Source organism: Rattus norvegicus, chromosome 7 (genome assembly GCF_036323735.1).
Source record: "Rattus norvegicus strain BN/NHsdMcwi chromosome 7, GRCr8, whole genome shotgun sequence".
In the NCBI taxonomy this organism is placed as follows: domain Eukaryota; kingdom Metazoa; phylum Chordata; class Mammalia; order Rodentia; family Muridae; genus Rattus; species Rattus norvegicus.
In genome coordinates, this window is record NC_086025.1 from 42,301,867 (window position 1) to 42,316,748 (window position 14,882).

Sequence of the window (14,882 nt, forward strand, 5' to 3'; positions counted from 1 at the left end):
GGCAATTTCAACTCGATGCTATAATTTTTGCAGAGCTGGTCCACTTCTTGCCAAGACAAAGTCTAATTCCATCCTCACAAAATGAGAAGGGATTTGCCTTCCTTCATCTAGCTTCCTCCTTCATCATTTAGCAGCAAAATTATAGAGCAAGTCCTACTGTGCCCAAACCCTGAGATTTAACAGACTAAATATATTTGTGTCTTATTTTACTTATGGGAAGAGTAGAAATAGCCTACCTTCTCTGCTGCCAATATTGATGTTTACAGGAAGGATAAGGGACGCGTGTGATAATGTTCCTTGGTGTCTAGCCAAAAGAAAAACATTTCCTCCTATGTCACAGTTATCTGCACCATAAGGCTCTGAAACTGCAAACATTTACCAAAGAGCAAAGAGCTATGGCCCACATGAAAGCAAGTCACATATACCCATTCCTGTGACTTACAACATTCTTGGAACATCTTTATAGTATTTGTTTCGTCCTTTCTGCATGCAATTTATCTAGTGAGAGCATAATTAGGAGGACTTTAGCCTTGAGCATGGCAAATCATTTTACTTCTCAGGCAATTATTAATTCAAAGTTCTTGGATCTTCTCTTCAGTGGACCCCAATGTTATCTTCTACTAATTAAAAAAAATAACTGTTTATTACTTTTATATTTTCAAATTATACATGCTTTTATGACTGAGTCTCATGACTGACCCAAAGAGATACAGGCCCTGAGAGGAAGTGAGTAAACTGTCCGAGATTAACTAATGAGAAGTAAGCCAAGTCTGACGCTCAGCTCTTCCAAAGTATCTCACTGCTTCTCCTCTCTATGATAAGTATTCTAATTTATTAAGATATGGGAAGAGTTACGACTTTCATCTTGTCAAGCACTGGTGCTGCTTCACAATATCTGGCACAGCATTTTGGACTGTTTGAACCTATAAAATCCCACAAGCATAATTTGGGGGCAGGGGCTAACAGCAAGACAAAGAGAATGACTGAATTGGTAAGTTTTCCTGTGGCCATGATAAAATACCTGACAAGAAGTAATTTAAAGAAGGGTTTGTTCTGACTTCCAGTTTAAGGCCATACATTGCACTGTGACAGGAATGTCATGCCAGCAGAGTGGGAACCTGAGGTGGTCACATTACATCACTAGTCAGGAAGCAGAGTCTGGGCAAGAATTGGGACTCAACTACAAAGCTGTAAATGCAACTCCAGTGACCGACTTTGTCTAGGAAACCGTGATCCTTTAGACGTTCTACAGTCTCCCAAAGGTCACCACCTCTAGGGGACCAGCTTTGAAGCACATGAGTCAATGCGAGGCATGTCACATTTAAATCTCAACAATGAGGAAAAAGTATTAAGAGAGAGTGACAATTTGTACTTATACAAAGTTTTCATGATTTTTCTCAAAAGAGACTAAACAGCATTTGACCTCCACCAAACTATTTCCATTTTATCGTCTATTGCCTGCTTTGCATATCAAAATACCAAAATGAATCACCTCTATCGAAAGAAACACAAAAGGAATTTTACAATTGGCTCACTGCTTACCAATGGCAGCCTTAAAATAATAGTGCTTACATATGTAGAAAGAAAAGAGCAATGCCCAGGTATATTTAATTATACCAAAAATGCAATTCAATTCTTTTTTCCTTAAGTGTAAAATAGGATCATAAACCATCAGACTAAACACTTGGTGCTCTTGTAGAACTAGAGTTTCATAAAGGTTACTCATTGTCAGAGCCCGAATGTGCAGAACTAGAGTTTCATAAAGGTTACTCATTGTCAGAGCCCGAATGTGCAGAACTAGAGTTTCATAAAGGTTGCTCATTGTCAGAGTCCGGATGTGCAGGGCCGGACATGCCTGAGGGAGAGCCAGAGATAGGACTTGCCAAACCAGCTATCAGCCCCAAGGACACTGACCATCCGTAGCCACCCCCTCCCCTTCCTTCACCCCCCTGAGTGAGATGAGCCACCCTACCTGCCGGCCGAGCTGCTAGATAACACATACTTTTTGCTGATGTCATTTCGAGCCAAAAGTAACCGTGCACCTTTTGAATTGACCAATCATGTGTAACCTCTCGAATGCCCCTAACCTCCCCTATATAAACCCCCGAGTTTGGAAGCTCGGGGTCGATTCCTCTGTCTCCTGTGTGAGATACGTGTCGACCCGGGATCCCGCTAAGACCCGGGATCTCGTTAATAAAGCTACTTCTTGCTGTTACATCAAGAATGGCTACTCGTGATTCCTGGGGGCACCCCACCCCGTGATCGGAGCGAGAGATGCGGCTCCCCGTTTAGGGGTACGCTCTTTCACTCTATTTCACGTCCCTTAAAAATGTATTTCCCATTCATCAAGTTCAACAGAGCAAAGATTGGTGTAAAGTATGATCAATGTTTTTCACAGTTTGCTGTTGAACTCACAAGAAAACTAAGGTTACAAAACATGAAACGGTGCTTCTCAGACTCCAATATTGTAATTATGACGTTGTTAAGTAATTGGAGACGTCCAAAATGTGTTTATAGGATGGGTACAACTGCCGGGAAGTTTCAGAGGATTTCTACAGCAACTTTCGTGTTCCTTAAGTCTTATTATGAGTGTTAATTGCAGGTTAGTGTTGTTAATAACATTAATAAAAAAAATTGTTCCAGATAGGTGAAAGAGAGAACCCCACGTTCATCACTGTTTAGAAATACAGCCAGAGCATGACAAACTCAGAGGTGAATGCTAGCAGCAAACCACTGAACTGAGAACAGGGTCCCCGCTGGAGGAGTTAAAGAGAGGGTTAAAAGAACAGAAGGGGTTTGCAACCCCATAAGAACAACAATACCAATCAGCCAGAGCTCCCAGGGTCTAAAGCAACATCCAAAGACTACACATGGTCAGACCCATGGCTCCAGCTGCATATGTAGCAGAGGATGGCCTTGTTGGGCACCAATGGGAGGAGAAGCCCTTGTTCCTGCCAAGGCTGGACCCCCCCAGTGTAGGGGATTGTCCGGGTGGGAAGGGGAGGGTGGTTGGGGAGGGAGAACACCCTCATAGGTGAAGGGAGAGGGGGGATGGGCTAGGGGGCTTATGGACAGGAAACTGGGAAAGGGAATAACATTTTAAATGTAAATAAGAAAATATCCAATTAAAAAAAATAAGAAATACTGCAAGATTTCTTTTAAATTGTTTCATTTATACCTGACTACCATTGTTCCAACAGAGTGTTCTAGTTGAAAATAAGAAAGGCCTCAGAGTATAAGGATGTTAATAAACTTATTTGAAAGTTAAAAAAAAACAAACAAAAAAACAATGTTTCCAACAAAACACCACAACCACGCATTTGAATACACAGTCAAAAGCTGCCAGAAAGAAGAGCTGTGTTCAGGAGATCCCACGGTTTCTTGGCCACTATCACCTTGGCAATTATATGATCCAGTCAGCTCTCAAACAGAAAAACAAGGCAATGTAAGGCTGTGAAAACATCTGCCCAGCTTTCTTTGGCATTATGAGGAACTGAAGAGTAAGTCATAGCGCGGATATGCAAATGATCTTAAAAACTACACAAAATCTAAGAAATCATTTTATAACACATATTATCAGAACAGCAGGTGTAGCCTTTCAGTTGAGATGTATAAGCTTCCAGGCGATAGTTCTTGATTGGAACAAAATCAGGAGGTGCGAATTCAAGGATAGAAATAAGTACAAGGTAATTGGAAACCTGAAAAAAGGCCAACATATATTTTTCTGTTCAATTTATTGATATATATAATATGTAAGTATATATTATATATACTTATTTCATACAATATATAAAATAAATGTATATGCATGTCTTGCATATATGCCACATATATCAAATTTTAAATAAAATATACTATATTATATATAGTATATGTAATATATCACATACATATATGTATATATATTATATATATTACACACACACACATAACTTCTGGAAGTTAGTGCTTTCCTTCTATCGTGTGGTGCTCCATAGATTGTCCTCAGGTCATCAGGCTTGGAAGCAAAAGTGCCCATGCTCAATGAGCCATCTCACAAACATTTGAGTGTATGCATGCATGCACATGTGTACCTATGCACCTGTGTGTATGTATGTACATGAGTGTGTTTGAGATGAAGTATACATAAGTCTGGTTAGGCTAGAACTTTCTACAGTTAAAGATCATCTTGAATATCTGATCATTCTGCTCCCGCCTGTCAAGTTCTGGGATTAGAGTTGATGGACCACTATGCCTAGCATAACATTTATTTAAACATGTGAAATATAGTTCAGTTTTGTGAGTCGTTAAGTTGGAGAACAAGAATGCAACTTGGGGGATCTTTTGAGTAGTCTTCTTTACTGAAGAAATAGAAATGGTCATAACCACCTTTACCTATAACTTCCTTAACTGCCGAGCCATCTCTCTAGCTGCCTATAACATCCTTCTCCCAGTACACATATGCACATAGAGAGGTGGGAAGAAATATATCTTTGCATAAAATCCAAAATCATGATTTGAAAATTAAAGTGTCCTTCCTGATGCTAGAGGAATTCAGAATCTGGGAGAAGATTAAAATATATCAATAATAGCATGGATATTGAAGGCAGCATGTTTAGACTAAGATCCAAATTCCTGTTATACATGTAAAGTACAAAGGGAGGTGTGTACTCTTAGGATCTGTAAGAGTTAAAGCCTATTTATTTATTTAGTTGCCTGTTGGGGTTGATTTTCTTTAGTCCAAAACTATTCATTTTTGTTACAAATCTTTACTGTAAATGTTAAAGAATAACATTTATTGTGTTAGGAAAAGAAGAAAATTGGTCTTTTAATCAAGAAGTTGGGGACTCTCTTGGAAATAGCTGGGTAAGGAGAATATCTCATATTTTATTCTTTTTCAATGTAGAAAATGCTGAGAAAAACTAAAGTCTTTTAAAGAGGATATTGGCAGCAAGTAAATGCAATGATTATAGAAAAAGTTCTTTTCTTCCTTTTCCCTCGGTAATGGGAATGTATTCTTCCTTTTGCTGTGGAACTGAGGCTCCTCAAAGACTAAAGAGCCTCTCAACAGGCTCCTGTTGCCCTGTGGAGGGCGTTAACAGAATTAATGGCCTAGTGCTTGAAATTCCAGAGCATCACGTACCCAGTAGGAGGAACAAGTAGTGCTGGGAAAGTGGAGGCCGGAAGTGGGGGGTAGGTGTGGTCATGTGGGAGACAGAGACAGGCAGAGGGATAGTGACAGAGACTGCTGATTCAAGTAACTTGAAGTTTTAATGTCAGGATAGGAGAACAGGGTTGACTCAGACAGAATTTAGAAGCTTCCTAAAAAATTGTTATGCAACATTAAGCTAAGATGATAAAAGGACCGACTACAACAGATATCAGTGCATGGTGCTTTCTGAATTTCTGACAGGATCTGACAAACTGCTGAAGTGGGGAAGGAGGGAAGAAAGATACAAGTAAGAGCAAGTGGGAAGGAGTGACCACTTGAATGGAGGGCACCCATGGTACTGGGGGTACAGGATCAGAAGGAAGAGATGCTCAGGGGCAGACGAATGAATTTACTCATTCTGATTATGTCATGAACTCGCTTATTCTGAATGTGTCCATGTCTTCTCATATAAGGCCAACTGCCTGCCTCAACAACATAGAACTACTGCAGACTACTACAATAAAACCCAATATTATCATCATCATCACCACCCCCCTCCCTCCCTCCCTTTCTGCCTTGTGTTTTTAGCATACTTTCCCTGCATTGTCCTGCTTTCTGCTCCATTCTGCATTCTCCATTTGATCTTGTCTTCAGAACTCTCTTATATATGACTACGACCTGTTATTTTCTAACTCTGATTAAATCTCACCTTTTACAGAGTCCAAAATTGATAATTCTATCCAAACTAAACTGCCTCTTTTATAGTATTATGTACATACATGCAGGCAGATGTATGTTTACAATGGGTATGTGGACATGTCTATGTGCGTTTGCTTATTCTGAAGTAGATTCTTCCTGGATGGCCCTGAACCTTCTATGAGGCAAAAGATGACTTTGAACCTCTGAACCTTTGACCTATACCTTCAGAGGGCTGGAATTACAATTATATGTAACCACGTTTGAATTTTACACAGTGCTGGAGATGAAATTTGGGGCTTCAGGGATGCTATTCAGGTATTTTGTGAGCTAAGTAAGCTACATTAAAAGTTCCATGTCTTATTACTTGTGACTTACATTTTATATTTCTTACAGTATGCACTTTTCAATAATATGTTCCTAATTTCAGAATAAAACACTTTAGGTAAATAGGAGGGACTCTATCAGTTTTAGAATGTCTTTACACTGCATAGGGCAGCGTTCATACTGAATGGTCTTTAACGGAAGTGTGTTAAATGAAACATAGCATACTGGGCTATGGGGAACAGTGTGCAGATATCTGGAAAGCAGGTTTGAGCTAACTGGAAATAAAGCCCAAAGAGAGAGAAAGTGAATTGTTACTTTGTAGGTTTTACTAATGCTTGTGTTTGCACATGTAAGGTACCTATGTGCGTATTGTATTTATGAGAGAAAAAATTACCCATAATTCCTTTCAAATACCTTCATTGTATCTTTTCAGGACACATCTCTGGTCTCCCTTTAGAGGAGCACAATGAGCTATGATCATCATGACTGAAGGAGACCACGGAAATGGTCAGGGGTGCCTTCCTATCTTACACTGACAACAATACGTGTACTTTGGTAAACTGCATGGATGTGGCAGAAATATACTGATAATGTGAACGCTGGCTCTTCAAATTGAGCATATGTTTCCCTCAAGATGTAAAGGAGGCACTTAAGTAACTTGTTAAGTGTCTGTAAGACAAACAGCAGTGCACTGAAAACAGCAATTGAAAATCAGCAATGCCCATCTGTTTACGTTGGCTCAAAGAGCATACCTTTGACATTTGCAAGGTCGTCCTGACTCATGCTGATGCCAGTGTCAAACTGCTGGGATAGTAAGAGAGCATAAATTCTGAATAAAGATGTAAAAGCAGTCTTCTTCCAGTTTCCATTTCTACTACTGAGAAGAGAGATCTCGTTCAACAAGATTATGAAAAGGGCTTCCTGAAGACATATTTAACCTTTTTGGAAGGCCAACTACTTTAAAACGCACACCTTACATGCAAACGGAATGCATGAAATGTAAGTTAATGTGTTCATTACAATGGTTTATTAAGCCTTCCAAATACAGCGGCATTTGTATAGCCATTGTGACAAAGCTAGATTTCACTTACACTGTACTCCTTCACTTGTTCATTCAAAACTGCTTTACAGTAATGTCCAGCATTCAGGCAATCATGGCACTGGAGGCCCTGAGGGCTCTACATCTTGCTTTGAAGTCAAGCAGGAGAAGACTGGCTCCCCTGTGGCTAGGACAGGGTCTCAAAGCCCACCCCACAGTGACACATTTCCTCCAACAAGGTCACACTTACTCCAACAAGGCCATAACCTTTCATAGTACCACTCCCTGGGCCGTGCACATTCAAATCATCACACCATCTAAGATGTTAACTCTACTTTGTCAAGGATGCTTAGGCTGCAACACATGGCTCTTTTGACTTTTCTTTTTGTCACATACTCTAGGCCAAACCTTCCTCAACCAATTGGAAAGGCTTTTCCTTAACACAGAGATAAACACTTAACCCTCCACCCTCTTGAAAAAACACATCCAACTAGGTCACCTGTGAGCTTCTTCTTACTGGTACTCACACCTCACTTTTGGTTTTGCTTTAAGTTTGAGGATCACAGGGTGTTGTAATAACTCTCCAAGGACTCTAAGTTTTGACAACATGATCTATCTCTTCTGAGTTCTATCCTATGACTCCCATTCTTACATTACTTCTAATATTTAGTTTCACATTCAGTTTCCTAGCAGGCTTCTAGGATACCAAATAGTCAGTTTCAGTGCATTCGCTCTCATGGGACATGTTTGTCCCTGAACTAGTGGCAGAGTCCATTTTAAGCCCAAACTTCTCTTTTCCTCATTTTATTTTCCCTGTTAAGGAATAAACACACATGCCTATTTAGTCTTCTAAACATTCTCCTGTCATACCGCATCTCTCGGCAACTCAGTTCTGCCCTAGCTGAGATTTTCATAATTTCAAAAATTGCTAGAATAGTACTGCACTTTCTGCTCTCAGCTCTACTTCCAGAAAAGATTATCTCTACAGCAGAACTGGGGAATGCTTCTGTAAATTGCCTTAGTCCCTTCATGATCTTGAATGTGCTACTTGACTACAGCAGGCGAGGCCTTCACCACACTGTTGTTAACCTGCATGAGCCACCTCTCTGAATCTCCCAACTCTATGTTCTTGAACTAAGAGCTCATGTTACTTCTGAAATATAAAATACTATTGTCTACATCTTCTAAATATGAAAATACTCTCAACCCTAAAATTCCTTTGGTAAATACTTCTCTTCCTTCAGAATGAAAGGAGGAATATCCTTGTAGAGAAATTTTAATCCAGCAAGATGCTGCTCTAATCACATCCACAAACCTTCTGGGTCTGAATGACCTGGCTGGAATGCAGACACACCCCTAGTGAACATCTTTAATCCCAAACAAAGATGTCTAGTTTGCAGCAGACAAAGTAATGAATGAGAGAAAGATGTGACAGAATGGGTCAGAGATAGGATATGCCCAACTCTCAGAAAAAAGCTACTTAAGAGCAATGCAGGGAGAATGAAGCAGCTCCGTCAGTTCAGTCAGTCAGCTGGGAGTCAGTGCAATATGTGCAGTGCAGTGGAGCTGAGTTCCTTCACGAGTTCATTCAGTTCAGTGCAGGTCAGCAGAGGCAGTTGAAAACGGAGAATAAGAAGGAGCCAGAAAATAAGAACCAATTATCAGAGTTAGTTTGAGGCCAAGAAGAGCAGTTCAGTGAGAAGCTGAGAGAAGCCAGTTTGAATTAGTCAGCCTGCAGAGGAGTCTGAGCCAGAACGGCTGAGTTGAACCAGCCAGCCAGAACTCAGACAGAGCCAGAAAGGGCGAGCTTATTCATCAGCAAACCTCTGCGACAGCAATTGCATCAGGTGAATAAAAGTTACATTCATACATCCCCTTTCCAAAGGGCACACTTCCTTCAAACTCCTCACCCTCAAGTAGACCTAGTTGTATCCAATGTTTCCTCGGCGTATGGAGAATAGTATGCATGGAATCATACACATCCTGTGTTAGACTCTTGACCCTTGCTCACATTAAATGGACTTCCCTATCCCAATCCACAGAATGCATTCCAATCATCCTTTTGGCAGGAGAAGATTTACTGTAGCTTCAGAGAAGTCATTTAAATGTATCCATTCAATATTCTCATAGCATCATGAACATGCTCTTACCATTCACCATAATTCATACCTCGGGATTATGCATCTTATTTTTTTTTTCAGCACTAGGCCCCTAAGTTCACTAAGGGAAGTAAGCCTCCCTGGTTCTGGCCTTAAATACTAACTACTACAAGAGAATATGCCACAAAACTGGTACCCAGAAAGTATTGATTGGTTGGAGGGCAGAAAAAACTTTCCACCTGTCTTTAAACTTTGAGAAGACGTAACTCTTCTCCCTATAAAACTTTTAGTTTCAGGGAGCTTTACAGTTCCTTCTCCTTTCCATCCACCTTAATTTACCTCCACTTCTCTTTGGCTGAAAGGAATACATGAGAGTTTTTGTTACAGAAGCTCAGCAGGAACGAGCTTGGCATAAACTCTTCCACAGTGATCCTTTGCTACCTTCTAGACTCTCAGAGAAACAAGCTGACAATTTATCTAATACAGGGAAAGTTTGGAGTAAGAGATAGAAAACTACTTCCTATCTTTTCCTCCCTGTTGTCTGATACATTTGGGGATTCACTGGAAATAATATTTCGCTCACTGAACCTGACAGCTCGAGGGCACAAAAGAATTGAAAATTCTAGAAACATTTTGAGGTCTGCACTCTACTTTCTTTTAGTTTTTCTTTCCCCCCTAACTACCCTTGCCTCTTCCTTTGGTCAAGTTCAGAAAAAAGGGGGCAAAAATACAAAACTACAATTTTTAAAATACCACTTTATGATATTAATTTACTAATACCAAGAAATTTTGCTGTGTATCTAATGCCTGGAAAGATTTTTCTTCTTTAGTACTTCAGTGTTCATTATCTTCTTGAATTGTTCTGCCTGCACTTATGGCATAACACAGTCCCAGAGAGCAACAGTGGAATGTGTGAGTAAACACAACGTTGAACATACCAAGAATACTGAATGGGTTGAGGACTTAGTCTATGTCTCCCAGGGGAGGATACAGGCTCCTTCAGAAAAAGGTTTTGGTATACTTGAGGACGGAATATGTATTTCAAGATTGTCTGTACCAAAGCCCAACATAAGGAGGCAAGCTATACCCTAGAAGCAAGAAACTAATCATCTTGGCAACAAAACAAAGAGAATGAAAGCACACAAACATAACCTCACTTCCAAATATGAATATAACGGGAAGCAATAATCACTATTCCTTAATATCTCTCAATATCAATGGCCTCAACTCCCCAATAAAAAGACATAGATTAACAAACTGGATACGCAACGAGGACCCTGCATTCTGCTGCCTACAGGAAACACACCTCAGAGACAAAGACAGACATTACCTCAGAGTGAAAGGCTGGAAAACAATTTTCCAAGCAAATGGTCAGAAGAAGCAAGCTGGAGTAGCCATTCTAATATCAAATAAAATCAATTTCCAACTAAAAGTCATCAAAAAAGATAAGGAAGGACACTTCATATTCATCAAAGGAAAAATCCACCAAGATGAACTCTCAATCCTAAATATCTATGCCCCAAATACAAGGGCACCTACATATGTAAAAGAAACCTTACTAAAGCTCAAAACACACATTGCACCTCACACAATAATAGTGGGAGATTTCAACACCCCACTCTCATCAATGGACAGATCATGGAAACAGAAATTAAACAGAGATGTAGACAGACTAAGAGAAGTCATGAGCCAAATGGACTTAACGGATATTTATAGAACATTCTATTCTAAAGCAAAAGGATATACCTTCTTCTCAGCTCCTCATGGTACTTTCTCCAAAATTGACCATATAATTGGTCAAAAAACGGGCCTCAACAGGTACAGAAAGATAGAAATAATCCCATGCGTGCTATCGGACCACCACGGCCTAAAACTGGTCTTCAATAACAATAAGGGAAGAATGCCCACATATACATGGAAATTGAACAATGCTCTACTCAATGATAACCTGGTCAAGGAAGAAATAAAGAAAGAAATTAAAAACTTTTTAGAATTTAATGAAAATGAAGGTACAACATACCCAAACTTATGGGACACAATGAAAGCTGTGCTAAGAGGAAAACTCATAGCGCTGAGTGCCTGCAGAAAGAAACAGGAAAGAGCATATGTCACCAGCTTGACAGCACACCTAAAAGCTCTAGAACAAAAAGAAGCAAATACACCCAGGAGGAGTAGAAGGCAGGAAATAATCAAACTCAGAGCTGAAATCAACCAAGTAGAAACAAAAAGGACCATAGAAAGATCAACAGAACCAAAAGTTGGTTCTTTGAGAAAATCAACAAGATAGATAAACCCTTAGCCAGACTAACGAGAGGACACAGAGAGTGCGTCCAAATTAACAAAATCAGAAATGAAAAGGGAGACATAACTACAGATTCAGAGGAAATTCAAAAAATCATCAGATCTTACTATAAAAACCTATATTCAACAAAACTTGAAAATCTTCAGGAAATGGACAATTTCCTAGACAGATACCAGGTATCGAAGTTAAATCAGGAACAGATAAACCAGTTAAACAACCCCATAACTCTTCAGGAAATAGAAGCAGTCATTAAAGGTCTCCCAACCAAAAAGAGCCCAGGTCCAGACGGGTTTAGTGCAGAATTCTATCAAACCTTCATAGAAGACCTTATACCAATATTATCCAAACTATTCCACAAAATTGAAACAGATGGAGCCCTACCGAATTCCTTCTATGAAGCCACAATTACTCTTATACCTAAACCACACAAAGACCCAACAAAGAAAGAGAACTTCAGACCAATTTCCCTTATGAATATCGACGCAAAAATACTCAATAAAATTCTGGCAAACCGAATTCAAGAGCACATCAAAACAATCATCCACCATGATCAAGTAGGCTTCATCCCAGGCATGCAGGGATGGTTTAATATAAGGAAAACCATCAACGTGATCCATCATATAAACAAACTGAAAGAACAGAACCACATGATCATTTCATTAGATGCTGAGAAAGCATTTGACAAAATTCAACACCTCTTCATGATAAAAGTCCTGGAAAGAATAGGTATTCAAGGCCCATACCTAAACATAGTAAAAGGCATATACAGCAAACCAGTTGCTAACATTAAACTAAATGGAGAGAAACTTGAAGCAATCCCACTAAAATCAGGGACTAGACAAGGCTGCCCACTCTCTCCCTACTTATTCAATATAGTTCTTGAAGTTCTAGCCAGAGCAATCAGACAACAAAAGGAGATCAAGGGGATACAGATCGGAAAAGAAGAGGTCAAAATATCACTATTTGCAGACGACATGATAGTATATTTAAGTGATCCCAAAAGTTCCACCAGAGAACTACTAAAGCTGATAAACAACTTCAGCAAAGTGGCTGGGTATAAAATTAACTCAAATAAATCAGTTGCCTTCCTCTATACAAAAGAGAAACAAGCCGAGAAAGAAATTAGGGAAACGACACCCTTCATAATAGACCCAAATAATATAAAGTACCTCGGTGTGACTTTAACCAAGCAAGTAAAAGATCTGTACAATAAGAACTTCAAGACACTGAGGAAAGAAATTGAAGAAGACCTCAGAAGATGGAAAGATCTTCCATGCTCATGGATTGGCAGGATTAATATAGTAAAAATGGCCATTTTACCAAAAGCAATCTACAGATTCAATGCAATCCCCATCAAAATACCAATCCAATTCTTCAAAGAGTTAGACAGAACAATTTGCAAATTCATCTGGAATAACAAAAAACCCAGGATAGCTAAAGCTATCCTCAACAATAAGAGGACTTCAGGGGGAATCACTATCCCTGAACTCAAGCAGTATTACAGAGCAATAGTGATAAAAACTGCATGGTATTGGTACAGAGACAGACAGATAGACCAATGGAATAGAATTGAAGACCCAGAAATGAACCCACACACCTATGGTCACTTGATTTTTGACAAAGGAGCCAAAACCATCCAATGGAAAAAAGATAGCATTTTCAGCAAATGGTGCTGGTTCAACTGGAGGGCAACATGTAGAAGAATGCAGATCGATCCATGCTTATCACCCTGTACAAAGCTTAAGTCCAAGTGGATCAAGGACCTCCACATCAAACCAGACACACTCAAACTAATAGAAGAAAAACTAGGGAAGCATCTGGAACACATTGGCACTGGAAAAAATTTCCTGAACAAAACACTAATGGCTTATGCTCTAAGATCAAGAATCGACAAATGGGATCTCATAAAACTGCAAAGCTTCTGTAAGGCAAAGGACACTGTGGTTAGGACAAAACGACAACCAACAGATTGGGAAAAGATCTTTACCAATCCTATAACAGATAGAGGCCTTATATCCAAAATATACAAAGAACTCAAGAAGTTAGACCGCAGGGAAACAAATAACCCTATTAAAAAATGGGGTTCAGAGCTGAACAAAGAATTCACAGCTGAGGAATGCCGAATGGCTGAGAAACACCTAAAGAAATGTTCAACATCTTTAGTCATAAGGGAAATGCAAATCAAAACAACCCTGAGATTTCACCTCACACCAGTGAGAATGGCTAAGATCAAAAACTCAGGTGACAGCAGATGCTGGCAAGGATGTGGAGAAAGAGGAACACTCCTCCATTGTTGGTGGGATTGCAGACTGGTAAAACCATTCTGGAAATCAGTCTGGAGGTTCCTCAGAAAATTGGACATTGAACTGCCTGAGGATCCAGCCATACCTCTCTTGGGCATATACCCAAAAGATGCCTCAACATATAAAAGAGACACGTGCTCCACTATGTTCATCGCAGCCTTATTTATAATAGCCAGAAACTGGAAAGAACCCAGATGCCCTTCAACAGAGGAATGGATACAGAAAATGTGGTACATCTACACAATGGAATATTACTCAGCTATCAAAAACAACGAGTTTATGAAATTCGTAGGCAAATGGTTGGAACTGGAAAATATCATCCTGAGTGAGCTAACCCACTCACAGAAAGACATACATGGTATGCACTCATTGATAAGTGGCTATTAGCCCAAATGCTTGAATTACCCTAGATCCCTAGAACAAATGAAACTCAAGACGGATGATCAAAATGTGAATGCTTCACTCCTTCTTTAAATGAGGAAAAAGAATACCCTTGGCAGGGAAGGGAGAGGCAAAGATTAAAACAGAGACTGAAGGAACACCCATTCAGAGCCTGCCCCACAGGTGGCCCATACATATACAGCCACCCAATTAGACAAGATGGATGAAGCAAAGAAGTGCAGACCGACAGGAGCCGGATGTAGATCGCTCCTGAGAGACACAGCCAGAATACAGCAAATACAGAGGCGAATGCCAGCAGCAAACCACTGAACTGAGAATAGGTCCCCAGTTGAAGGAATCAGAGAAAGAACTGGAAGAGCTTGAAGGTGCTCGAGACCCCAAAAGTACAACAATGTCAAGCAACCAGAGCTTCCAGGGACTAAGCCACTACCTAAAGACTATACATGGACTGACCCTGGACTCTGTCCCCATAGGTAGCAATGAATATCCTAGTAAGAGCACCAGTGGAAGGGGAAGCCCTGGGTCCTGCTAAGACTGAACCCCCAGTGAACTAGACTATGCGGGGAGGGTGGCAATGGGGGGA

At 40.0% G+C, this 14,882-nt stretch overlaps 1 protein-coding gene across 2 annotated transcripts in view; it reads right to left on the bottom strand.

The window, feature by feature from the left end:
* The window catches only part of Tmtc2 (transmembrane O-mannosyltransferase targeting cadherins 2), a 414,906-nt gene that overhangs the window by 21,121 nt on the left and 378,903 nt on the right, over positions 1-14,882 (bottom strand). The window lies entirely within an intron of this gene.